This window comes from Panthera pardus, unplaced genomic scaffold (assembly GCF_024362965.1).
Source record: "Panthera pardus isolate Hobbes unplaced genomic scaffold, ASM2436296v1 HiC_scaffold_6, whole genome shotgun sequence".
NCBI classification, from domain to species: domain Eukaryota; kingdom Metazoa; phylum Chordata; class Mammalia; order Carnivora; family Felidae; genus Panthera; species Panthera pardus.
The window spans coordinates 63521770-63547433 of NW_026526991.1; the positions used below are offsets into that span (position 1 = coordinate 63521770).

The following is a 25664-nucleotide window of genomic DNA, read 5'->3' on the forward strand; positions in this document are numbered from 1 at the left end:
ATATAGTAAATGACAGCAGCCTGCTCCATGGACATAGATAGGCATGGTTGTGCAGGTGGAAATACATGGTGGACAAAATGTTCCTCAAAAGAAAAGCCTGAATTCAAACCAACATGCGAGGATTAGGAACTGACTAATCATGGGCCATCCAAGTCCTCTTGACTGTCATATTTACTTTTCCTTTTGGCTGTTTACTAAATAGTCATCTTACACTATTTTCTCTACAGCTTGTTGGCACATCTCTTAATAGAAATAGAAGGAGGAAATAAGGTAAATGCCAACTAATCTGCTTTCTTTTGCTCCCCACACGATTTTGGTAAATTACCTGGCAGAACCAGAGTTAGATGTTAACCAGAATTAGAAAACTTAAAGTTAAGATTATATGAAGGTTTCTATTACCTATTCTAATATGCCTCTACTCACCAAAGCTTAAAAAGTTGATGGGTTATTTGCAGTAGCATGAAACAAGACACCAACATGCTATTAAAAATTTGGCAATTTTAAATGGACATACATACTCTTTACTCCTAGGTACCGGTTCACATATGTAAAATGTGTGTACAAGGATATACAATGAAACTTTCCTATAATAACCAAAGGACTGAAATCAATAGAGTATTTATTTACTAAATAAATGTACATTTATGGATGCAATAACACCCACTAATAAATGACTTAGTGATAAATCATATTATATTCACTCAACAGTATTCTTCACTACTGCTAAAAATAATGAGGCCTCCTACAGACACTGCTGGAAAGGTCTCCAGGACATATCAAGTGAGAAAGCTAGGCATGGAGCAGTGTGTACAGAACATTTGTTAATATATGCACACTTATTCCCACTTTATGTTTGGTAATGTGTGGAATATCTCTGCAAGGATACAAAAGAAACTGGTCACTGGGTGTCTCCAGGGAAAGGAAATGGTGGCTAGAGTAAGTGAAGGAAACTTACCTCTCTCTCTTTGTTCCCCTGCAAATACATTATCTACTCAAAAATTTTTTTATTTTAAAATTAAAAAGATGGGGAGAGAGCATACCACCCCCAAAATGCTGCAGTCTTACCCTGAGGCACCTCCTCCACCAGGGACCGTGAAGCCTGTTCACCCGGTCATTTGATCTTTTGGGACTGATAACCCTCCTTGAAACCACCACCTTTCTCACCTCATCTCAGCATGTGTTTAATAAATAAGCCAAATTTCTGGTTCCAGTTAAGATGGAATAAAAGTCCATTCCACCCTCTCTCTCCCACTGAACTCAACTAAAATCCCTAGATACAGCTACTCCATGCTTTGTCAGAGGATTTAAAAGTCACTGATCGCCAGAAGGCTGGGAAAAGAAACCAAAACTCAAAGTATCATGAAATCAACAGAGAGTTTTCCTTTTTTCTTCTTCTGGGACTTCCTGGACTGAACTCAAAGGCAGCCCAAACCCAGAACTGTACACCAGGTGCAGACAGAAAGAGCTCCAAGACCTCCGTTTTTGGTGCAAAACAAAACAAAAAACAAAAACAAAAACAGGAAAGGGAGCCCCTAAAGGTCAAAAGAAATAGAGGAAATCCCGATTTTGTTCCTCTCTTTTGTTTGCTCCTGCTTTACCCTAAACAAATAGGCAGTGATGGCAATGACAACAGCAGAATAGGAAAAGCTTTTCTCTGACCAGAGAAACTGCAATCCCAAGAGCAAAGAGGGTATCTCCATTCTCTTGTTTTCTTTCTCTACCCCCTTGGTTCTCAAGGAAATGTAGTTCCAGGAAGTTCAAAGCAGAGCAGAAAGCTAAAGTTTCAGCTTTTTAGTGAGAGGAGCAAAAAGGAGAATGCTTTGGGTCTTGAAAGTTTGAGAGAACAGGAAGAGGAGGGAGCTCAATAAGGCTGGATGTGAACTCCAGGGCTCATCCCTAAGCTGCACATGGCATGTATCTGACCCTAAACACATACCAAAGGCTTTGACAACTCATCTATTAATAAATGGTATACGACTGCCCAGGTCTGAGAATGGCCACTGACTGGTACCCACATGGAACAGACACAAATAGCACTGCAAATACTTTGAAAATTGGACAGATACTGAACACCAGCCCATAGAAGACAGGTAAGTACTTATAGCCTGAACCTAACAAGACTGGTGGACTGCTGAAACAAGCAAACAGAAACATTCTCTATAAAATTTACACAAGACTCAAAGTCTCACAACATAATATTCAAAATATCCAAGATACAAATCCAAACTGATATAAAAAAATCTGAACATCTCACACAAGGGAGAAGACAATGAACAGACACCAACCGCAACATATAAAATTATCAAAGACTTTAAAGCAGCTATTATAATCATACACCAGGAAATAAAGGCAAACACTCTTTAAGTAAATGGAAACATAATCTCAACGAAGGAATAGAACATACACACACACACACAGGAACCAAATTGGGGGGAAAAAGTTTTTTTGTTTGTTTTACAGTTTTGTTTTCACTGAGGTTTTATTAAATTGCTATAATTTTCCAGTGAACAAGGTCATCTACATCAATTGAATTTCCAATCACACATAAGAATCTAAGGAAGTTGTTTGTGATGTTATTATCTTTAACTATTTATGGAACTAAGAATTCCGGGAATAATTCCACCAGCAACTCACTGGATGATCCTTCTGCATATTACTCCATATTTTCTGTCTCATTTCAGAAGCTGCTTTAGAATTTGTCTTCCCTGGTTTCATTATCACTTTATCTACGTGGCTTTTTGTGGCTTGCAACACATTTTCTGTGGTGGGCCAAAGGTCATTAGGTTTTGAAAGATCCAAAACAAGAACAATAGAAAACGTCCATAAAGTATCACTTGTGATGAGTATGCTGATTAAGTCCTATAAGGAGGTTCCTCCACCTAGTTTCCAAAAGTGAGCAATATCTTTTGGTATATTATTCCCTTTTACTTTTCTTCCATATGTATATTCCAAAGCTAAGGTTGGTTTTAGTGGCTCATCCCTGTCAAGCCACCTCAGAATAATAGTAGCCTTTCCCTGGGTATCGTGGCTTGACCACCCTAGTGTTGTGGGCTCAGCATTGGGACCAGCCTAAAATCAGGAGACCCATGAGCTCCAAGGTGGGCCGAATTTTCAGGAAAAAATTATTTATTTTGAGAGAGAGAGAGAGAGAGAGAGAGAGCAAGTGCACATGAGCAGGGTAGGGGCAGAGAGAGAGAAAGAGAGAGAATCCCAAGCAGGCTCCATGCCATCAGCATGGAGCCCAACATGGGGCTTGATCTCACAAACTATGAGATCATGACCTGAGCTGAAATCGAGAGTTGAACACTAAACCAATTGAGCCATCCAGGTACCCCCAAATAGAACATTTTAAATTAGAAAATACAATAACAGAAATTTTAAAATCTGCTGGGTGGGATCAAAAGTGGAATTAAGATGACAGAAGAGTCAGTGAACTTGAAGATGGAACCAACAAAAATTATCCAAGCTGAACAATACAGAAGACCTAACACTTAATCATCAAAGGCCCATAGGGAAAGGAGAAAGAGTGTGGTCCAGGAAAAATATTTGAAGAAATAATAGCCAAAAACTTCCCAAGGTTGGTAAAAGACATAAACTACATTCAAGAAACTCAGTGCATGGCAAACAGGATAAACTTAAAGACATTCTTGCCCAGTGAAAACTAAAACAAAGAAAAAAAATCTTGGAAATAATCATAAAAATTATGCATTACTTATACAGGAACAATAATGCGAATGATTCTGGATGTGTCATGGAGGACAGAAGGCAATGGAACAAGATTTTTAAGTGCTGGGAAAAAAACAACTGTCAACCTAAAATTTTATATCCAGGGAAAATATCCTTCAAAAATGATGAAGGAATGAATTGTCACATGAAGAAAACCAACAGAAGACATTACCAGCACATCTGCCAAAAGAAAAGCTAAGGGGAATTCTTCAGGAAGGGAAATGATACTTAAGGAGAACTTAGAATTTCCGGAATACATTAAAACAGAAATGATAAATATCTGAGTAAATGTCATAGACATTTTTACTCCTCTTTAGTTCTTTAAAATATAAATGATGGTAAAAAGCAAAAATTAAACAATGTCTGATGGTGCTTTCAATGAATGTAGATGTAATGCATATGACAATTACAAACATAAAAGGAAGAGGGTAAAGAGGTAAATCTAATGGTGCTAAAGTTTCTACATTCCACTGTAAGTAGTTAATACCTACTCTAAGTAGAATGAATAAGTATGTATATTGTAATCCTCAGTCAAAACTAAAATAACTATACAAGATAGTAAAAAAAACTTAGTAAGTAAACTAAAATAGAGTACTAAAAAAAATATTCACATAATCCAAAAGAACAGAAGGGAAGTAAATACAAAACAGAAGAAACAAACAAAATAAATAATAAAATGGCAGACTTGAATCGAAAGCAATAATTATGTTAAATGCAAATGGTCTAAACACATCAATTAGAAGAGAGATTGTCAGGGGCACCTGGGTGGCTCAGTTGGTTAAGCGTCCAACTCTTGGTTTCGGCTCAGGTCATGATCTCACAGTTCATTAGTTTGAGTACCATGTCATGCTCTGCGCTGGCAGTGCAGAGCCTGCTTGGGATTCTCTCTCTCTCTCTCTCTGCCTCTCCCTCATGCTCTCTTTCTCTCTCAAAAAAAGAAAAAGGATGCTAAATGCAATATGAATTGGATTATGGGAACAGAAAAGGGACATTACTAGAAAATCTGGCGAAATCCAAATAAAATCCTGAGGTTACTTAATAGAGTACTAATACTTATGCTAATTTCTCAGTTTTGATAAATGTACTAAGGCTATATAAGAGGTTAATATTAGGGAAAGCTAAGTGAAGGGCACATAGGAACTCTGTACTACTTTTGAAACTCTTTTAATAATTTGAAATTATTTCAAAATTTAAAAATGTTTAAGAGAGGAAAATATATACATGAAAATATGATCAACAGGAATCTGGAGTGGCTATATTAATATCAGACAAAGTGGACTTCAAAGCAAGGAAAATCACCAGGAATGAAAGAACATGAAATAATGATAAAAGGGTCAATTCACTAAATGTATATACACCCAACAAAAGAGACTCAAAATATATGAAACAAAACTTGACAGAACTAAGGGAAGAAATGGACAGATCTACAATTACAGTTGGAGATTTGAATCTTCCTTTCTCAGTAATCAACCAGACAACTAAATAAAAACCAATCAAGGATATAAAAACATAAAGTTGTATACCTTAAATATACACAATTCCTATTAGTCAATTATACTTCAAAAAACTAAAAAAAATAAAAAGGTAGAATATAATGTTTCAATTAAATAATCAAATCACCATTTTAGAAAAAGAGAGAGAGGAGAAAAAAATTAAGGATACAGAAGAAATGAACAGCACCATCAATCAATTGATATAATTGACATGTATAGAACATTCCACCAAACAACAGCAGAATATACATTCTTTTCAAGTGCACATGGAACATTCACCAAGATAGACCATATCTTGGCTGGTAAAAAAATCTCAACAATTGTAAAAGTACTGAAATCATACAAAGTATGTTCTTTGACAATAATGGAATTAAACTAGAAATCAATGAATGAAAGACTCTGGACTACCTCACATCAACACATTTCCAAATAATTAACTGCTCAAAAAGGAAGTCTCAAGGGAAATAAAATTTCAACATACCAAAATTTGTAAAATATAGTCACAGCAGTGTTTACAGGGAAGTTAGGGAAATTTAGAGTATTAAAAACTTCTATTAGAAAATTAAGTCTCAAACAATCTAAACTTCCATCTTAAAAAAAAAAACACAAAAAACAGAAGAGGGGTGGCCAGGTGGCTCAGTCGGTTAAGTGTCCGACTTTTGATTTTTGGCTCAGGTCTTGATCTCATGTGAGATCAAGCCCCGAGCTGGGCTCTGCATTGGGCATGGAGCTTGCTTGGGATTCTCTCTCTCCCTCTCTCTGCCACACCTCCCCTTGCACTCTCTCTTTCTCAAAACAAAAACAAAAAACAAAACAAAAAAACTTATAAACAAACACAGAAGAGTAAATTAAAGCATACAGAAGGAAGAAAAGAAATATAAGAAAAACAATATAAACAGAAAACAATTTAAAGAAAAACAGTAGAGAAAAATCAATAAAATTAAAAGCTGGTTTTCTGGGGGCGCCTGGGTGGTTCAGTTGGTTAAGTGTCCGACTTCGGCTCAGGTCATGATCTCACAGATCATGAGTTCAAGCCCCTCAGCAGGCTCTGTGCTGACAGCTCAGAGCCTGGAGCCTACTTCAGATTCTGTGTCTCCCTCTGTCTCTGCCCCTCCTCAACTTGCACATGCTCATGAACACACTCTCTCTCTCTCTCAAAAATAAACATTTTTTTAAAAAGCTGGTCCTTTGAATAAGTGGATAAAATTGATAAGCCTCTACTCAAAGAAAAAAAGAAAAGAATGAATACACAAAATTATCAGTAACAGGAAGGAAAGAAGGAATATCACTATAGACCCCCACACATTAAAAGGATAATAAGGGGGGTGCCTGGGTGGCTCAGTCAGTTGTGCATCTGACTTCGGCACAGGTCATGATCTCGCGATTTGTGAGTTCGAGCCCTGCTTTGGGCTTTGTGCTGATAGCTGGGAGCCTGGAGCCTGCTCCGGATTCTGTGTCTCCCTCTCTCTCTGCCCCTCCCCCACTTGTGCTCTGTCTCTGTCTCTCAAAAATGAATAAATGTAAAAAAAAATTTTTGTTAAAGGGTAACAAGGGAACAGTACATGGAATGTACATTAATTTCACCGACTTATATGAAATGAAACAATTCTTTCAAAGTCACAAAGTATCAAAATTCACCCCAAAAGAAATATGCAACCTGAGTTGTCTTATATCTAATAAAGAAATCTAGGGGCGCCTGGGTGGCTCAGTCGGTTAAGCATCCGACTTCGGCTCAGGTCATGATCTCATGGTTCATGAGTTCAAGCCCCGCATTGGGCTCTGGGCTGACAGTTCACGGTCTGGGACCTGCTTCAGATTCTGTGTCTCCCTCTCTCTCTGCCCCTCTCCGCACACTGTCTCTCTCTCAAGTAAATAAACATTAAAAAAATTAAAAAAAAAAAAAAGAAATCTAATTTGTAGTTAAAACCTTCACACACAAAAAATCCTAGGCACAAATGCCTTCACTAGAGAATTCTACCAAATACTTAAGAGAAGGAATTCTACACATTCTATTCCAAAAAATATCAACAGAAACACTTTCTAACTTATTTTGCAAGACCAGCATTATCCTGATACCAAAAACTAGACAAAGACAGCACAAGAAAAAAACAAAACGACGGACTGATAATATCCTCATGAACACAGATGTAAAACTCAACAAATTAGCAAATCAACATTATAGAAGAGTACCTCATCACAACCAAGTGATGTTTACCCTAAGAATGCAAGGCTGGTTCAATATTAAAAATCAATCAGTGTAATCTATTACATTAACAGATTAAAGAAGAAAAAAAAACCTATGATCATATCAATTGATACAGAAAAAACATTTGACAAAACTCAACATCCATTCCTGAAAAAACTCTCAGCAACTAGGAATAGAGGGGAACCAAGCCTTATAAAGAACACCTACAAAAACCTCAACATCCATTCCTGAAAAAACTCTCAGCAACTAGGAATAGAGGGGAACCAAGCCTTATAAAGAACACCTACAAAAACCAACAGCTACCATCATACTTAATGGTGAAAGACTAAATGCTTTTTCCCTAAGAACAGGAAGAAAGCATGAATATCTACTCTCACTACTCTCATTCAATATCCTACTGGAAGCCTGTAAAGTCTATAATAAGGGTGGAAGAGAGAAAGAAATAAAAAGCATATACATTAGAAAGGAAAAAATTAAGCTGTCACTATTCATAGATGACATAATTGTCTATATAAAAGTCCCCATAATCTATAAAAAGGCTTCTAGAACTATTAAGTGAGTTTAACAAGGTTGTAGAATACAGATTCAACATAAAAAATTCATCATATTTCTATACTCTAAGAATGAATTAGAAATTGAAGTCTAAAACAAAAACTTTAAAAATAGATCAAAATAAATACTTAAGAATAAATCTAACAAAATAATGTGTAAATCTGTATGCTCAAAACAATAAAATGCTGATTAATCAAAGCAACCTAAATAGATGAAGACATACATCATGTTCATTGATTGGAATATACGATATAGTTAAGGTATCAACTCTCAACTTATCTACAGATTTAATGCAGTTCTAACCAAAATGCAAGCAGGAGTTTTTGCAACATATAGACCAACTGATTTTAAAATTGATATGGAAAGATCAAAGGATTAGAATAGCCAAAGCAGGGGCGCCTGGGTGGCTCAGTCGGTTGAGCGTCCGACTTCGGCTCAGGTCATGATCTCGCAGCTCGTGAGTTCGAGCCCCACGTCGGGCTCTGTGTCGACAGCTCAGAGCCTGGAGCCTGTTTTGGATTCTGTGTCTCCCTCTCGCTCTGTCCCAACCCACTCGCATTCTGTCTCTGTCTCTCTCAAAAATAAATAAACATTTAAAAAAATTAAAAAAAAAAAAAAGAATAGCCAAAGCAATTTTGAAAAAAAGAAGAAAGCTAGAAAGCTCACACCACACAATTGTCAGTCTTGCTACAAAGCTACAGTAGTCAGACAGTTGGTATCAGCGAAAGGGACAGACACATAAATCAATGGAACAGAATAGAGAGTCTAGAAAAAGACCCACACAAATATAGCCAATTGACTTTTGACAAGGGTGCAAAACAAATTCAATGGAAAAAGAATAGTCTTTCCAATAGCGGGAATAACCACACATCTATCTGCAAAAAGTAAATAAAAATGAACCTGGGTCTAAATTTCATACCTTATACAAAAATTAACTCATATGGATCATAGACCTAAATGAAAAATGGGAAACTATAAAACTTTTAGAAGAAAGCAAAGAACATCTTTGTGTCATATATAAGAATTCTTATGTATGATCTCAAAAACACGATCCATAAAAGAAATAAACAAATTAGACTTAAAATTGAAAACTGTAGCTCTATAAAAGACACTGTTAAGAGAAGAAAAAGAAAAGCTACAAACTAGGAGAAAATATATCCAGGTAATTTATCCGATAAAAGACTTTCTATCCAGGATAGAAGTAATTGTTTTAAACTCAAAAAACACAGTAAGAAAATAAATAATCCAATTTGTTTAAATGTGCAAAAGATCTGAACAGATGCTTCACCAAAGACACCAAGTGCAAATGAGGACCTGGCGTAAATGAACTTTCATACATTGCTGGTGGGAATACAAAATGGTATAACCACTCTACAAAATATAGTTTCATAGTTTCTTATAAAGGTAAACACACACTCACTATATTACCTAGCAATCTCACTCTTAGAGATATCTTTGAGAAATATGAATTTGGGTTCAAAAACCTATACACGAATGTTTACAGCAGCACTATTCACAATTGCTTGGAATTGGACACATCTCAAATCAAACACCGGTCATCAAATGAGTGGATAAACAAACTGTCACATAACCTACAGTAGGCTACTACTTAGCAATGAAAAAGAATGAACTATTGATACACACAATATGGACAAATCTCCCAGGCACCATGTTAAGTGGAAGAAGCCAGTCTCAAAAGGCTATGTACTGTAGCAGGTAGGATTCCATTTACATGACATTCCAGAAAAGGCAAAACCCTAGGAATGGGGAACCAATCAGTGGCTGGTAAGGATTATGGGTTAAGGAGAGTGTGACTACAAAGGGACAGCAGTGGGGAGACTTTCTGAGGTGATGGAACTGTTCAGTAGGCTGAATGCGGAGGTGGTTACATATATGAATCCAGACATGTGTTAAAACTCACAGAACTATATACCAAATTTGTTTCAACTGTACTTCTTGTAAACTTTAAAAATAACAATAGAAGAAAAAATAACTAAAGCTGTTAAAAATGTTAAAAGGAAAAAATTATATTTGCTATACATGAGCAAGAACCTCAAAAACTTTTCAAATACTAGTTTTTTTAAGTTTATTTATTTATTTTGAGAGAGCGAGCGAGCAAGGGAAAGGCAGAGAAAGAGAGAGAAAAAGAGAGAGAGAATCCCAAGCAGGCTCTGCACTGTCAGTGAGGAGCCCGGTGGAGGGCTTGAACCCACAGACCACGAGATCATGACGTGAGCCAAAATCAAGAGTTGGATGTTTAACTGACTAAGCCACCCTGGTGCCCCAATATTATTAGTTCTATGGGACTTATTCTTGTGAAGGAAACAGGACCCTATTCGGTGACAGTACCCTAATAGGAACACGTTTCCAAATAGGAAAAAGAACCCTGTTCATCCCAGGAGCACAGTGTACTAGTCCAAAGCCACAACTAGATCACAGGGGTTCTGGTACCTAAATTTTATACATGAAAACATCAGAGATACCCTCTTGCCCAAAATGTAGACTAGTGTCCATACTCTGACCTCTACAGATCCACAGTAGATTTTTATAATAACCACCAAAAGTCGGCAGTCAGTTCCCACAAATAAGAGTTCTTACTAGGTTCTGTGAGTAAACCATGGAAGGAAAAACAAACAAACAAACGAACAAACAAACGAACAAACAAACAAACAAACAAACCTGGAAAGGCTGTGACAAGTCAACACCTATAAACAGAAGCAGTACCTAAAAGGAGCTGATGGGTCTGCAATCCTGGCTAGAAAAGTGGCACTGCTTTCTGGGGAGGATTTTTTTTTTCTTGAGATTTTGCAATGGATTGCACTGAGTGATAAATATATTGCTCTTAAAAAACAAACAAAAACCCTTTCTCTGAGCACTATCCTGAGCAAAGCTAGCGCTCCAGAGCAGAGTTCAAGCAGGCACAGAAGTCACACTCCCCCAGAGGACCGCTAGGCCTCACCACTGGAAAGCCGGAAGGCAGCCAGATAAGGAGTGGGAGGTAAAGTTGTGGCAGCTCCCACAACCCACAGGGGACAGTACAAACCGAAGACTTACTAATGGTCAGGAAGGAGCATGTGGCTAGGAACAAAACCTAGCAGCCCCCAAAGGTCAGGCTGGATGTAGTCTAATTAAAATGAAAGATGGAAAACACTCGGATCTAATTAATAACATGTCTTCGATATCCATACATAACACAAAATGTACTTATTTTCTTTGACCTATAAAACTTTCCAGCAATTTCTAATGCCAAGAGTCTATATTAAGATCTCAAAATGAAAGAAGTCTTACCCGTCTGCACTCATGGCTGAACTTTTCTTATGAGTGAGGGGGAAAAAAAAGCTTATAAGGCAAGTGAAATAGTCACATGGTTGTTTACTTTGCTTCCCACTACACTTAATCACTCGTTTTGTGCCTTTCTTGGGTCTTACATACCCCTCCACTTTCTTTTCTAGAGATGTGGAAGAACTATTACAAAAGTAAGTGAAATAAAATAAAAATCTGTAAATCTACCAACACATTACTTGCTCTACAACAGCTAGATTAATAAAACAGGTTGCCAGCATTCAGTGAAGAGGTCTTTATGGACTTTCCTCATCCCGGACTGGCTTTTGTTTAACTTAATCACTTGCTTTGAGCAGTCAAACCAGGAAACAGGTACTAACTTACACTGTGATTGCACAGAGAACCTCCTGATGGGATTACTTACTGTAAGGATGCTTTGCATCCCTAAAAAGAGGGCTAAATGTACTAACATCGTGTACATGAACTCTCTCTGCTCTACTGGTTCCACACAAACCATGGGGACTTCTGCCAACTGTCTGAGTGCAAACTGTGGCAAATGTTAATGGAATTTGCAAGAACTCAGTAATTGTAGTGGCGAGAAGGAAAATAATATTAACAAATTAAATGAAAATTTTTATTGCATTAAATTGCTTTCCTCTTACGTGTATGCCTTTATTTTCCATGCACATATTCTAATGTTCCAATCACCCTTTGTTTTTTTCTTATTCAAAGATCTTTGTTGAATACGAAAGGCTAGAACAGAACCTAAGCTTCCTGAGCACATCCTTTGCTCTGAAGTTGTATGGTAGGGCCCACTGGCCTCTGTCTGGCACCCTAGATACACCAACGTTTCTGCAAGTCAAGTCTGACATTTTGTATCCACAGCCCAAGATTCAATACCTGAAATAAAAAGAAACACCACTGACTGATAAAGTCTCTTTCCCTCTGCTTTTACCTATTAGAATCCTTTCAGTTGCAACCTTTAATTAAGCCTGCAGTTTCAAATGGTTTTCATGAAGCACACAGAACATAAGCAAATGATCAAAGAAAGAAAGCCACTGAGTTTCAGTAAGGATAAAACAGCCATCCCCCAGGTCTATGAAAAGGTGCATAATTCTTATTTCTTTATATGCGAAACTAAAGGTTAGTTGAGAATATCAAGGAAAAAGACCACATGTTAAATTCTGCTTATAAATGGACAGAATTTAACACTCCAAAATTAGAAAAGGACAGAGATCTACAAAGGTTAAGTAATCTTTATCAGTGAGCGAACACGGAGAGTAAAGAAGTAGGGACACTTAAGTTTCCCTTAAGGAAAACTTTAAAAGCTCAAGGCGGGGAGGAGGTGGGTGGGGTGAGGAGCGGGCAAAATTCTCTACAGAGAAAGGATTAAAAATTAGAAATAGGGGCACTTGGCTGGCTCAGGCAGAAGAGAATCTGACTCCCAGGGTCCTGAGTTCGAGCCCCACACTGGGTGTAGAGTTTACTTACATAAATAAATAAATAAATAAATAAATAAATAAATAAATAAATAATAAGGACAGCTTGCTAACCAACATGCTCTGGACTAGACTGCCAACATGTATTGTAGAACATACTTCCCTAAATGTTCTAATTAGAAGACTCTATGTCTTTAAACTTTAAAACGGCAAAATAATCTTGAACTCCTCCTCTTCCCTTTTCCCCATGTAGTTTTTCATCAAGTCCTACTGAGTCTTCCTATAAACTATTTCTTACGTTAGGAAAATGTTAGTTAAACACACGTGACACACATGTATAAAATTCTATTTCTTTTCCTTCCTATCTTTCTCACTACAATCCTAGTCCAAGCCCTCGTCACCATGCATCTAAGGCTAAACCAAATAGCCAATTAACTGGATGTCCATTTCTTGTTCTATTCTGTCCTATTACACATTGCTGCCCAATCCTCCTAACACATTATAGCACAGCTTTGATGATGGGTCATTCTGTGCTCCCTCTAAAATCTTCTTTGTTCTTCACTGTCTCTAAGGATAAATGCAACTTCAAAAAGTCCTTAATATTTGGCTACCTCTACCCTATCTTTTGCAGGCTTTCCTGCCACTTGGGGGGCAGGGGTTCCTACCCCAGTCCAACTGATTTGTTTACTGCACTCCCAAAATACTTTGTGCATTCTCACCTTCTTACTTTGACTCACACTGTCTTACCGAACCATTCCATAAAGCCCAATTCAAATCATACTTCTTCTGTCACCCTGTCTCTCATTATACCAGCTTAAAGCTCTCTCTTTCCAAAACAAAACAACACAAAAAAAAAAAAAAACCCACCCAACTTACTTACATTCTATATCATTTATGTGCCAATTAAACCCTTTAAAGTTGTCATCATGAACCATTACAAAAACCTCTTAACATTTTGTGTTTATAATGTATTTCACCAAATAAATACATTCCTGCAACATAAGGTCTATCTTTTCTCTATCTTTCAACCCTGTCACAATGCCTCACCCACAGTTGCTACTCATGAAAAATCTGTCGATTGGTGTAGTCAGGGTAGGTGATCTACAGTTCCCCACAGAAAGCAACAGACCAATAGTTCTCAAGGCCATGTCTTCCTCTATACTTTTTTCATAAATAATTCTCAAATGGAAACCCTAAAAAGCAATGTCATTGGTAGGAAAAGGCTGTTTTGGTCCAAACTAACTTTTTTACTTTAAATAAGCCAAGAAATGTCACTAAGAAAAATAAAACATGAGGGATTAGCTACATCATAAGGAAAAGAAGGAAAAATTGATCTCAGATGATTTAAAATGAGAGTTCAAATCCGTAAACAAATACAAGAGAAACTGGTAATGCCTACTGCCTTCATGGAGTGCATACTAACTGATCGGGAGACAGTTACAAGAGGACTTAAATAACTTTGAATCTTCTGATTTTTGAACACTGTGCCTCCGTTAGCTACTCAAATGTAAAATATGTATTTTACAAAACAGAATGGGAGAGAGAACTTCAACAGTGCCTTTTGAGAAAAAGTTTTGCTATTAAATGACTTAGAATTCTTTTTTAAAAAGGGGAAATAAAATAACATTTAAGAATGTCACTATATCTTTTGCTCCAAAGCGAGAAAACATTCTCCAGCTTTTCCAATCCAAGGATCAGACAGAGAAAGCTATTTGCAAGCAGGTTCTGGCAGAGCTAGGGATAAAACAACACTTAAAAACCAAACACCTTCCTAAGGCTCCAAGCCCCATCCAGAAAAGATCAGGAGCACTCTAGTTCAGTGGTACACAGAGATGTTTCCAAAAGAGTCTCTTTCTCCTAAGAAATGAGCCATTCCCCAAGTTCACATCCAAACTTCCTTGTCCATTTCACAGCAGTCGTACCCACCCTTTCCCGACCTCTGCTCTGATGAGTCCTCACACTCCCAATACTTTCCTCCCTATCACAATGTAAATCTTAAAAAAAAAAAAAAAATGCCTATTTTCTCCAAGGCCTCTTTCCTAGAAACAACACACTTTGCCTCTTTAGTCTTCGCCAAAATCTTAGGAAATCCAATTGAAGATTCTGCAGCAAATGGGGTTTCTGAGTATTCTGACTCCCGAGAAAGCTCTACTGGTCTCATTTGCAACCTGCTCAATTTTTCTCTGCAATTTAATAATAATACATCAATTTGTTTTCATTTGAAAGCATTTTATTCAGCTTCTTGCTAAGACAAAAAGACAATAGTGAATGTGAAGGAAAAGCCTGTTACATTATCCTTAATTGAAGAAGGTTTCCTCCTGAAACAAGAAACTAACCATGTAATAAATTAAGTCCTATTTATTTACAGGACTGTTGCTCACTAAAATGAAGGAAAACTGGTATTTCACATTTGCTTTCAGGGAAGCTGGAAGCTTTTAGAGGTTCAGCCTTCAAAAAGTGGAACTATTAAAATAACAACAGAATAAGAACAGATGAAAAATGAACTGCCTTTTCATTGATAAAGTAGCTGTGATCTCTTCCTTTATCAATCACTACCTAAAAATTTAACGTAACATTTTAATTTTGACTTTTTTCCCTTCCCAAGCTCATTCTAGTGGAAATGCTAATGATCGGTAAAATACCCAAAATGTAGGAAAAGGGAGGGAAATAAATGACATGTATAATTCACAGTCTAGATAATCCATCCCTGGGTAAATAAGCATTCATTTATATTTCTCTAATATTCTTACTCTCCAGGAACTCAGAAGATTTTACAGCATAAAAACAGCGCTAATCATCCAAACATGAAAGGAGCCCATCAATGTGTCTTTTGGGGGATTTCAGTGCTTTCCACTTCCAGATCCCAGAACAAGCCCACTGAACATAGGAGGCCTCTCCCTACCACCAACAGTGAAATGCAAGTGCTTCAGACCCCTCCAGCTAACATTTCAGTTACCCTAACCCAACTGACTCCTTTCAGGATCAAGAGACCTTAAATCCCAAACCTAGAGTACCTCTTAGGCAACCAGCTTTTATTTTGTTCCACTCTCCTCAATATGACACATCTCCATAGACCTAAGGGAAATCTTAACTATTATCCACTTTTACCTTTGCTGTTCTAGCCCAAGAGCCTCCCAGAACTTTTTCTGCTCCACCTCAAATACCCCTCCCAGCACCAATTCCCAGTATACAGTCCTACACCAATTTCAGCCTTGCACATAAGCAAAGAAGTCAGGTGGTAGAAGCCATAATTCCTCTACAGTCCTGGTTATAACTTATGTTGGCGATATGAGAGCATTCATGAGTAGCCAAAAGTGTGTATTTACGTGCAAGAGAAATGAAGAAAGATAAGCAGACACCAAGACCTTTTAAAAAGTACCTCAGAGAGCTGCAGAAACAAAACAGGTATGTTACTTCAACACCTCTTATTTTCACCCATATTCTATTTATTGGTAAATCTTCTGTTCATTTCCCTCATCCTTCCTGCTTCCAAAATGCTCTCTACCAAAGGTACTCTTGCCCTCCCTCTGCCTATCCTAGAATCTTTCATTATGCCCACTCACTATGTTTAGCTACCTAGGATAATGATAATTTCTTAAAGCCAAAATTGTTCACTTTACTTGGTTATATGAACATCAGAATATAACACCACTTAATGGAAAAACATCTTTAAGCAAGAGTCAGTCAACCAACCTGGGTACCCATCTCCACTCCATGACTTAATGGTCCTGTAGCCCTGGACAATACACGTAAGCTGTGGGATACTCAGTTTCCTCAGCTATAAAACAGGTAGAACAATATCTGCCTTATCTGACTCAATCAACTGATAGAAGGATTTTAAAAGTTCTGATAAACAGGAAAACAAAGAATAATAATTACCAAAGGTCAATGGTCAGCTGTCAGACCTAACTACATGAGACCCATTCAAATAAATCCGTGCAAATACTATGGGAAAACCCAGAATGGTTCTGAAGACGAAAGAAACTCCAAACTTGATAATCACTCATCGTAATTAAAATATCCAGCTAAAGGAAGGATAAAGGGGAGCCTCAGTCTTTGGGCCTATTCCACCTTCAGATCCCAGGCTGTAGCTAAAAACAGTCCAGTTGCCTGCCAGCTAGCTGGTCAGTGCCAGGGCATTTCTCTTGGGTAAAGAGTCCTATTCTAGAATAGTTCAGGAATGAATGAGAAAAGAGTTACTTTGGTAAATGCATTCTCACTGTCGTGGTGGAGATCAGTACTGCAATTGTACAGTAAAACTTTTCTCCTTTTACACTAACAGTGTCCATCCAAATCAGGGTATCTACAGATTCTATCCTCTATGCCAGACTGAAGATAAAGCAACCGTCTGCTTTTGAGACTACTGAAATTTAATACAGTACATAGATACTATATCAAATACACATATAAATACGCACTAAGCTGCTAAATCCCTAGAGGGAAAGGAGCAAATATATATTGAGCTCTATGTGTCAGAAACCACAAGGTAACAGAGATTTCATTTAATCCCCACAAACACCCTGCAAGGTAGGTATTAGTATTCCTATTTTTATCGATGAGAACACTGAAGCTTAAATATATTCAATAATTTGCCCAAAGCCACAAAGCTAATAAGTAGCAGAGTCAGAACTTGAACTTAGTTTTGCCTAACTCCAGAGCCCATACTGCTTTTTTTCTCAATGGTGTTTAACTACGGCAACCTTCTTGTGTCTTCATTTCACCTTAATTCCTGAGATGCTACTGACCTCTGCGTCCTGCTTGTGTCTCTATGACCTCACAAAGAGAGAAAATTTTTCCAGAAGGCTTCTTCTTTGCCTTTTCTTTTCCTGCATTTACTTCCTATTCCTATGCAAACTATTCTTTTTTAGGTTGGATTACCAGGCTAGACCTAACAGTCTGCCATGCCACATTTCAGCAATTAATGTACACCAAAAGCATGAAAGTTCTGTTTCATTCAACACTTTAACAGCCATAGTTTTTGAGCGTGGTATCATTTTCTAAGCTGTTCCTGCCACTTAAAGAGTGTTAGTGTCTAGTACGATGCCTCACATACAGTAGGTACAGAGAGAGAATATTTGTTGATTCACTAAGAAAAGATTTCTTTGGGGCTCCTGGGTGGCTCAGTCAGTAAAGCATCTGATTCTTGATCTCAGGGTTGTGAGTTCAAGCCTCACATCCTCACACTGGGCATGAAGCCTACTTAAAAAAAATTTTTTTTAAAGACTTCTTTACTCCTCTAGTTATCTTGCTATATTTAAATCAAGAGATTTTACAGGAGTCCAATTCCGGGAATGAGTCCTTTCTCATTAAAGATAATTTTTTTGGGGAAATATAAACGTGATTCAGAAAAAAAGGTAAGTTAAATATAACAATCTTGTGTTTAAATCCCTAAATGACTAACTAGTGGACTATGAACTTAAGGTTTTAAAAGGCTTGGTTTAAAAATACTTTCATTCTGGATAACTTTTGCAAGAGCTTCTTGCCCTCTCTATGGAAAACAAAAGACTGAAAATATACAATGAAACACAGACAACTGTTTTGCTTAGGACAGTTAAGACTAAGGATGACTTTTTTCCTGTTTTTTTCTTACATATATTACATTTTTTCTGCCAGAAGTATGTGTTATTTTCATAATTATGGAAACTAATCTCACTCTGGAAAAACTTTGCCTTTTTAACATTTTCCATACAGTGTGGGGTTATTTTCTTTCTCAGATATAATCAATAGGAATTAAGTATTCATTAATTCATGCCTGTGACTCCAGAACTTGTTACATAACATCTGCAAGTTAAAGATAATTATTTTTCTCTCCATTCATAGAATGTTTTTCTTGCTTTAGGTGGATATGTCTCTATCTTTGAATGCTTTTTAAGCAGATGCAGATTTCTTGTATAATCTTTTCTTGGTTAACGAACACAAGAATGACGTTTGGCCTTGATATAGCCCCAATCTATAGGTCTTTTAACTTTATACATGTTATCTTTTCAGTGACATTAAAGTACTCCAATCATAGTGGGACCTAAATGGAATGAGCTATTTTATGCAGTAGGAAGTTTCCTTCCACGGAAGTATTCAAAGCAAAGATCTCCCATAAGGGGATTCCTGCGCTGGGAGGTTATACGAGCTGAATGTTATGACCACCTTCCCTTTCTAGGATTTTAAAATAAATTTTTTTACAGTCTACTTTAGCAATACAATGGATTGCACACTGGCGGCGTCTGCCATGTCAAGTCCTTTTCTTAGCTCACTGTTCAGATCAACCCAGAGAATATTCCCTTCTGATCCAGCTTAACTTAGCAAGCTATCTGATTACTTCTTGTGGAGACCAAATCTCCATAATTATTAACAGATCCTTGCTATGTGAAATTACTGAAATGTGCTGAAATAATGCAGTCAGCAAAATGTCACTGTATGTCTTACATATGGATCTGTTGCAGCCTGTAAAACACTGTCTCCATGAGGGACAGCCAAAATGAAGAGTTATGTGGGAGTAATAAAATATGATAACTAGGCCTGCAACCTCAAGAATAAACCCAGCTGCGCATGCACACACACATCTACAAGAAAGCCTGCTTATAACAAAAGCAAAGAAAAACCCAAATCATGTCCAGCGTGTGCGCACTTCCCCGCAGGGCTGGTCAGGGAACTGTCCTTTCAGCACCACAGCAAGAAACCCTGGTGCAAGTCTAAACACGGGCATCCCAAGCTGGATGGAGTGAGAAAAATTCGTTAAATCTCCTACAAAGAAAGCAACAAGCACTGTACCGGTGTTTGTTTTTAAGTATGCTATATTCTACCTCATAATCCTTTATTAATTTAATATAAAATCCTTTAATTACTTTGATAAAGGTTGACAGAGCCCCAAATGAAAACCAAAGGTATATTAAATCTGCCTCTCAAACTGAACCCAAGAAACCAATAATTGGCCTGCACTATCAAGAACTGCTTTGCAACATCCACTGCCAGCCCTACTAAGAAACACAACACATTCACACATACCCTAAATCAGACGTTGAGAACATAGAACATGCTCAGAGTTCTCCCTAGGGACAGACTCAATTTCTAGGACAGATGATGCTTGCTGAATAGCAAACCATCACTACCACCCCCCTCCCAAGCAATCAAATTCTCTTTCAGGGAGAACTGAAGGCCTTATGGGTCATGAGTTCCAAAGAAAAAATGCTGCAGTATTTCAAGAACCAGGTTACAGGCAACGTGCTACAAAGCTTTCAGCAGTTTAAGTCTGATTCCCCCGAGATTCCTACCAGAATGGTACCGGATGTTAACGTTATCCAGCCATTTGCATTACACATCAAAAAAAAAATTTTTTTTTGAGGAAAGAAAAAAAAAGTCCCTCCACCCCCATTATCTTCTAATGCACGTGGAGAAAAGAGAAGTACAGAGAGATTGTGAAACAGTGAAAGCGTACCACACCCGAAATCTCCCTTGCAAAGCTAAAACATCCCCCAGCCCTAACACACCGCTACCTCTCTAAAGGCTCTCCAGGTTCAAACTTGAGAAAATAGTTATAAAAAGCACTATCCCCATTTGCTCCTGAAGCCCTCAACCACATTTCCTGCTTCCATTCCTGCTGCTCTGGTGCCCACTGTGCATTAAAAAGAATTTTCCTTGTATGGTAGAGCTTGCTCCATGCTAATTATTTCTCCCTCTCCCTGAGTTAGCGAGATGCAATGCCAAGTTTCTCCCCCCTCCCCAAACAGGTGACACCCTTTTATTATGAACACTGATGCCCCGAATCTTGGAATCTCCCCATATAAAACGTATTCCCCCGTGTTTCAAAAACTGCAGTGTAAGTGAGGGAGAGGGCACAGGGTGGAGTAGTTGGAAGGAATGCATGGCTTGAAGAATCATATTTGTCAGACTGGAAAATGATTCCCACTGCACCCCACCTCTAAGCTGGGGCCTCTGAAGGGGTCTGAAAGCCCTGTCTAACCCCGGAAAGTTAACTGCCAAGTCTCCACCGGTGGTTGCTGCAGGCACGGAGGGGATGGAGCTGAGCTCTGAGGAAAAATGCAGAGGCTGTGCGGTCCCCCAAATACCAGGAGAGAACTAGAGGAGGGGTCTGTGGAGCTGGGCAGTCCTGTAAGCCAAACGCTAAGAAGCCCAGGGTGCTGCCGCTTGTGGTAAGGTGGGGGAGGGAAGGGAGAAAAGAGGAGAGGAACAGGCTCTGCATCGGGTGGCGTAGGGATGGGGGTGGGGGAAGGGGGATATTCTGAAAGTGATGTACTCCCTAATGCAGGAATCCTAGCCTGCCGAGGAAGGTCCCGGGGGCCCCCCAACACAGCCCCAGAGCACCCTGTCAGGAGGGGGACGGACGCATCCGAGTAAAGGGCAGAGGGAGTCCTGGCTGCCCTAAGAACCCAGGAGCTCCTAGCTTCTGCAGTTGGTAACGACCTGGAGCCGGCTGGGGGAGAAGGATGCAGTAAGACATGGGGGAGGGGGTAGAGCTGAGGGGCTGCTGGAGGAAGATCCCGACAGCGCTGCCCTTCCCAGTGCAACCCGGCGAGGGGCCCCGACTCTGTCCCGGCCCTCGGAGATGGGGGGAGGGGGGCTGCACCACGGAAGGGGCGCCGAGGGCAGGCCAGTGTCCCCCAACGCAGCCAAGAGACGAGAAGAGCGAGGGTGTATGGGGGTGGTGGCCGGTGGTCCTCAACTCTCCTCAGGGACCCCCGGTAAACACGGGAGAAGGAAGCGAGACTTCCAAACACCTGTCCAAAACAGGGAGGGCAGAAACCCAGCTCCACGGCCCCTCGAGCCCCGCCGCGCACTCTGCGGCAAAGCCCCCGACTGGAGATGGGCGAGCCCCGCTCCGGGGTCCCGAGGCGAGAAGGGGAAGTCGGCAGGCAAGGAGCGGCGCCGGGGCGGGGGCTCCGGGGCGACTTACGGCAGCGGCGGCGAGGGAGGCAGCGGCGGCCCTAGCGCGGGGCCCGGGAGGCGCGGCCGGACTGCAGAGGCGCCGAGGTTGCGGCGGGCGGGACTGCGGTGGGCGCCATCTTGGAGCGCTCCCCGCGCCCGCCCCCCGCGCCGCCCGAGTCCTTGCATAATTGATGACTCGCGCCCGCCGCGCGCTGCCGCGCGCGCCCCCGCCGCCGGGCCCCCCGCCCGCTCCGCCCCCGCGCCGACCCCCGCCGCGCGCCCCCCGCCCGTCCGGGGCCCGCCCGCGCGCGCCGCCCGCGCCCTCCCGCTCGCCCGCGCCCGGCGGCCCACCTACCCCTGCAGGACGCGCCCGCTCGCCCGCAGCGCGCCGCGCCGCCCGCCCTCGCGCTCGCTGGCTCTCAGGCCGGAGTCCCCGCGCCGCCCGGACCGGATCCGGGGCGAGGGAGCAGGGCGCCGGCAGGGGGCGCCGCGCCGGAGCGCCTCGCGAGCGTCCCCGGGCCCGCCTCCCCGACGCCCCCGCGGAGCCGCGCGGGAGGGGCACCCGGCTGAGCGCCGGGACGCGGCAGCGGGACGGTGCCGGGCAGCCTGCCAGCACCTGAGCGCTGAAACCCGAGGTGTTACGTGGACTCCAGTGCCCCGTGACCCTGGTGAATGCCAAGTCTCACCTGTCTCCTGAACGGCAGCTGCGAAGGAAATGCCCAGCAATATCGCGGTGCCCCGTTGTTGGCAGTGCTGATACCTATAAGCACAAAGAACCCCATCTGCGTGATCTTTGGCCGACTGGAAGAAAAACCAAAACGCAGAAGTCTATAAACAGCAGTTGGAGCCTTGTGATTCAGTGGACAGGGCCCTGGTGTGAGGAGTAGGGACACATCGCTCTCCTGACCGCCCCCAGGTCTGAAGCTTGTGTAAAGGTCACCTTAATCTTTTTGAACCTCCGTTTGCATGTAAAGTAGGCGCGAACATTTGAAGTGCTTACTCCACACTCTCCGACGAGGATGTACATAATGTGAGAACTCTTCGCACTTTGTACGTATGCCTCTCTACCAGAAGTTCATAGTTAGGAGTGAGAGAGTATGGTCAGGCTGCCTCTTACTAACTGGGTAGCCTTGGAGCCTGAACAACCTCTCTAAACTTCGGTCAAAGGCTTACAGAGCCTCCCCTGTAACAGGGAGCAATCCTAGTACCAACCTGGTCGGTTTGTTGTGAGGATTGAAGAGAAGGCATTTCACCCATTTTACAACACAACTTGGCACACGGTTTGCCCGTCACTTAGTGTGCCCACTTCATACGTTTTTAAGTAGCTTTACTGAGGTATGTTTGACCTGCGATAAGCTATCCACGTTGAGAGTGCACAATTTTGACATGTATACACGCATGCAGTTATCACCTGCAGTTATCATCAACATACCCATGACCTCCAAAAGTTTCCCTCTGCGTCTTTGTAATGTGTCCATGTATCACTCTCCCACACTGGTCCCTCTCCAGGCAACCACCAATCTTCTTTCTATTACTGTACATTAGTTTGCATTTTTCAGAATTTTAAATACATGGAATCATACAGTATGTACTTTTGTGTGTGTGTGTGTGTGTGTGTGTGTGTGTGTGTGGCTTCTTCCACTCCCATAACTGTTTTTGCAATTATCCTGTTGTTGACTATTCAGTTGTCTATAAATAGCTTATTCCTTTTTATTGCTGAGTAGTGTTCATTATAGGAGTATATCACAATGTGTCTATCCAGTCACTTGTTGATGACATTTAGGTTATTTCCAGATTTGCCTATTAAAAATAAAACTGATAGGGGTGTTTGTGTGCAAGCCTTTGTATGAATATGCTTTGCATGTGTATGCTTTTATTTCTCTTGGGTATAAATATCTAGGAATAGAATGACTAAGTCCAATTGTAGGTGTATACTTAACATATTAAGAAAGGGCCAACCTGCTTTCCAAAGTGATTGTGCAATTTTATATTCCTACTAACAGCATATGAAAGTTTCAGTTACTCCACATCCTTGGCAACATTACCTATGACCAGTCTTTTTTATTTTAGCCATTCTGACAGGTAAGTAAGTAGTGGTATCTCGCTGTGGTTTTGATTGGCGTTTTCCTGATGACTACAGTATTGAGCATCTTTTCGTGGGCTTATTTGTTACCAGGAAATCCTCTTGGGTGAAGTGTATGTTCAAATCCTTTGCCTATTTTTAAAGTTGGGCTGTTTGTTTTCTTATTATTGAGTTTTGAGAGGGATTTATATATTCTGAATAGAAGTCTCCTATCAGATATGTCATTTGTAAATATCGTCTCCCAGTCTGGGCATATCTTTATCCTCTTAATGGTGTCTTTCAAAGAGTAGAAATTCTTACTTTTTATGAAGTCTGATTTAGTATCTTCTCTTCTATGGACGATGTTTTTATAGTCATATCGGAGGTTTTTTGTTGTTTTTTTTTTTTTTTTTTACATGGATATCTAGCTGTTCTTACACTATCTGATTACACTTGCACCCTTGTTAAAAAACAAATCGTTCAGGTATGTTGAGGGTCTATTTCTGTACTCTCTATTCTGTTTTGTTGATCTATGTGTCTATCTTAACACTAATGCCACACTGTCTTGATTACTTTGACTTTATAATAAATCTTGAAGTCAGATAGTGTAAGCCCTCTGATTTTGCTTTTGTTTTTTTTATATTGATTTTGCTATTTCAGATCCTTTGCATTTCCATACGAATTTAAGAATTAGCTTATCAAATTCTGCAAAAAAGCCCCCTGGGATTTTGATCAAGATTGCATTGAATCTATAGATCAATTTGGGGAGAACTGACATCATAACAATAACACACAGTATATCACTCAAGTTATTTCAGCTCTCTTTAATTACTCTCAACAGTGTTGTGTAGTTTTTAAAATATGAGTCTTGCCCACTTTTCTGAGATTTACTCCTAAATATTAATATTTTTATGCTATTGAATAGTATTTTAATTTTCAATTTCTGATTGTTCCTTAGTAGTATATAGAAGTACAATTAATTTTTGTATATTAATCGTATGTGCTGCAACTTTGCTAAATTCACTTGTTAGCTCTAGTAGATTTTTTTTTGTGGATTCTGCAACATTTTCTACAAAGACAATCATGTCATCTGCAAATAAACACAGTTTTGTTTCTTCCTTTCCAATATTAATGCCTTTTGTTCCTTTTTCTTGCCTTGTTGCACTGGCTAGGACCTCTAGTACAGTGTTGAATAGAAGTGGTAAGAGCAAACATCTTTGTTTTTCCTCATCTTAGGGGGGAAAACATTCGATCTTTCATCATTAGGTATGATGCTAGCTGTAGGTTTTTCCTAGATGCCCTTTATCATGTTGAGGAAGGTCTTGTCTATTCTTACTCTCCTGAGAGTTTTTATCAGAATGGATATTGAACTTTGCAATCTTTTCTCTGCATGTGGCTTTTCTTTTTAGTCCGTTAATATGGTATATTACATCCGTTGATTTTCACATGTTAAACCAACCTAGAATAATGTATTGATTGTGGAGAATTATACTTTTTATGAATTACTGGATTTGACTTGCTAACAGTTTGTTAAAAATTACTGCATCCATGTTCACTAAGTATTGGTCTATGGTTTTCTTGTAATTCCTTGTCTAGTTCTGGTGTGCGGACCTCCTAGAAATGCGGACCTGCTAGAGTAATGTGGACCTCCTAGAAAGGGTTAGGAAATATTCTCTCTTCCTCAATTTTTCTGGAAGAGTTTGTGTAGAATTCATATTATTTCTTCCTTAAATGTTTGGCAGAATTGCTCAGTGAAATAATCTGGGCCTGAAGTTTTCTCTGAGGGAAAGTTTTTATTTTTTTATTTATTAAAAACAAAATTTTTTTTTTTAAAGTAAGCTCCATGCCCACTGTGGGACTGGAACTCACAACACCAAGATCAAGTCACATGCTCTACTGACTGAGCCAGCCAGGTACCCCCAGGGAAAGTTTTAAACTACAAATTTAATTTCTTTAATAGATGTAGAGCTATTCCGATTTTTTTTCCGTTGAATGAACTTTGATTATGTTTCAAGGAATTTCTATTT

At 39.8% G+C, this 25664-nt stretch overlaps 1 protein-coding gene and 1 pseudogene across 9 annotated transcripts in view; both read right to left on the reverse strand.

Annotated features, from left to right (window-relative positions):
- SCN8A (sodium voltage-gated channel alpha subunit 8) overlaps positions 1-22062 on the reverse strand; it is a 177792-nt gene extending 155730 nt beyond the window's left edge. For 5 of the 9 annotated variants that reach the window (XM_053895974.1, XM_053895969.1, XM_053895976.1 and 2 more), the window contains exon 1: positions 21604-21747. The gene's annotated coding sequence lies outside the window, so the exon portion shown is untranslated. Of the gene's footprint in view, positions 1-21603; positions 21749-21930 lie in introns of those variants that run through there. The other 4 variants (XM_053895975.1, XM_053895972.1, XM_053895971.1 and 1 more) reach the window with 3 other exon arrangements.
- Positions 2427-16403, reverse strand: LOC109249290 (cytoplasmic dynein 2 light intermediate chain 1-like; annotated as a pseudogene).
- Positions 22063-25664: the final 3602 nt, after the last annotated feature.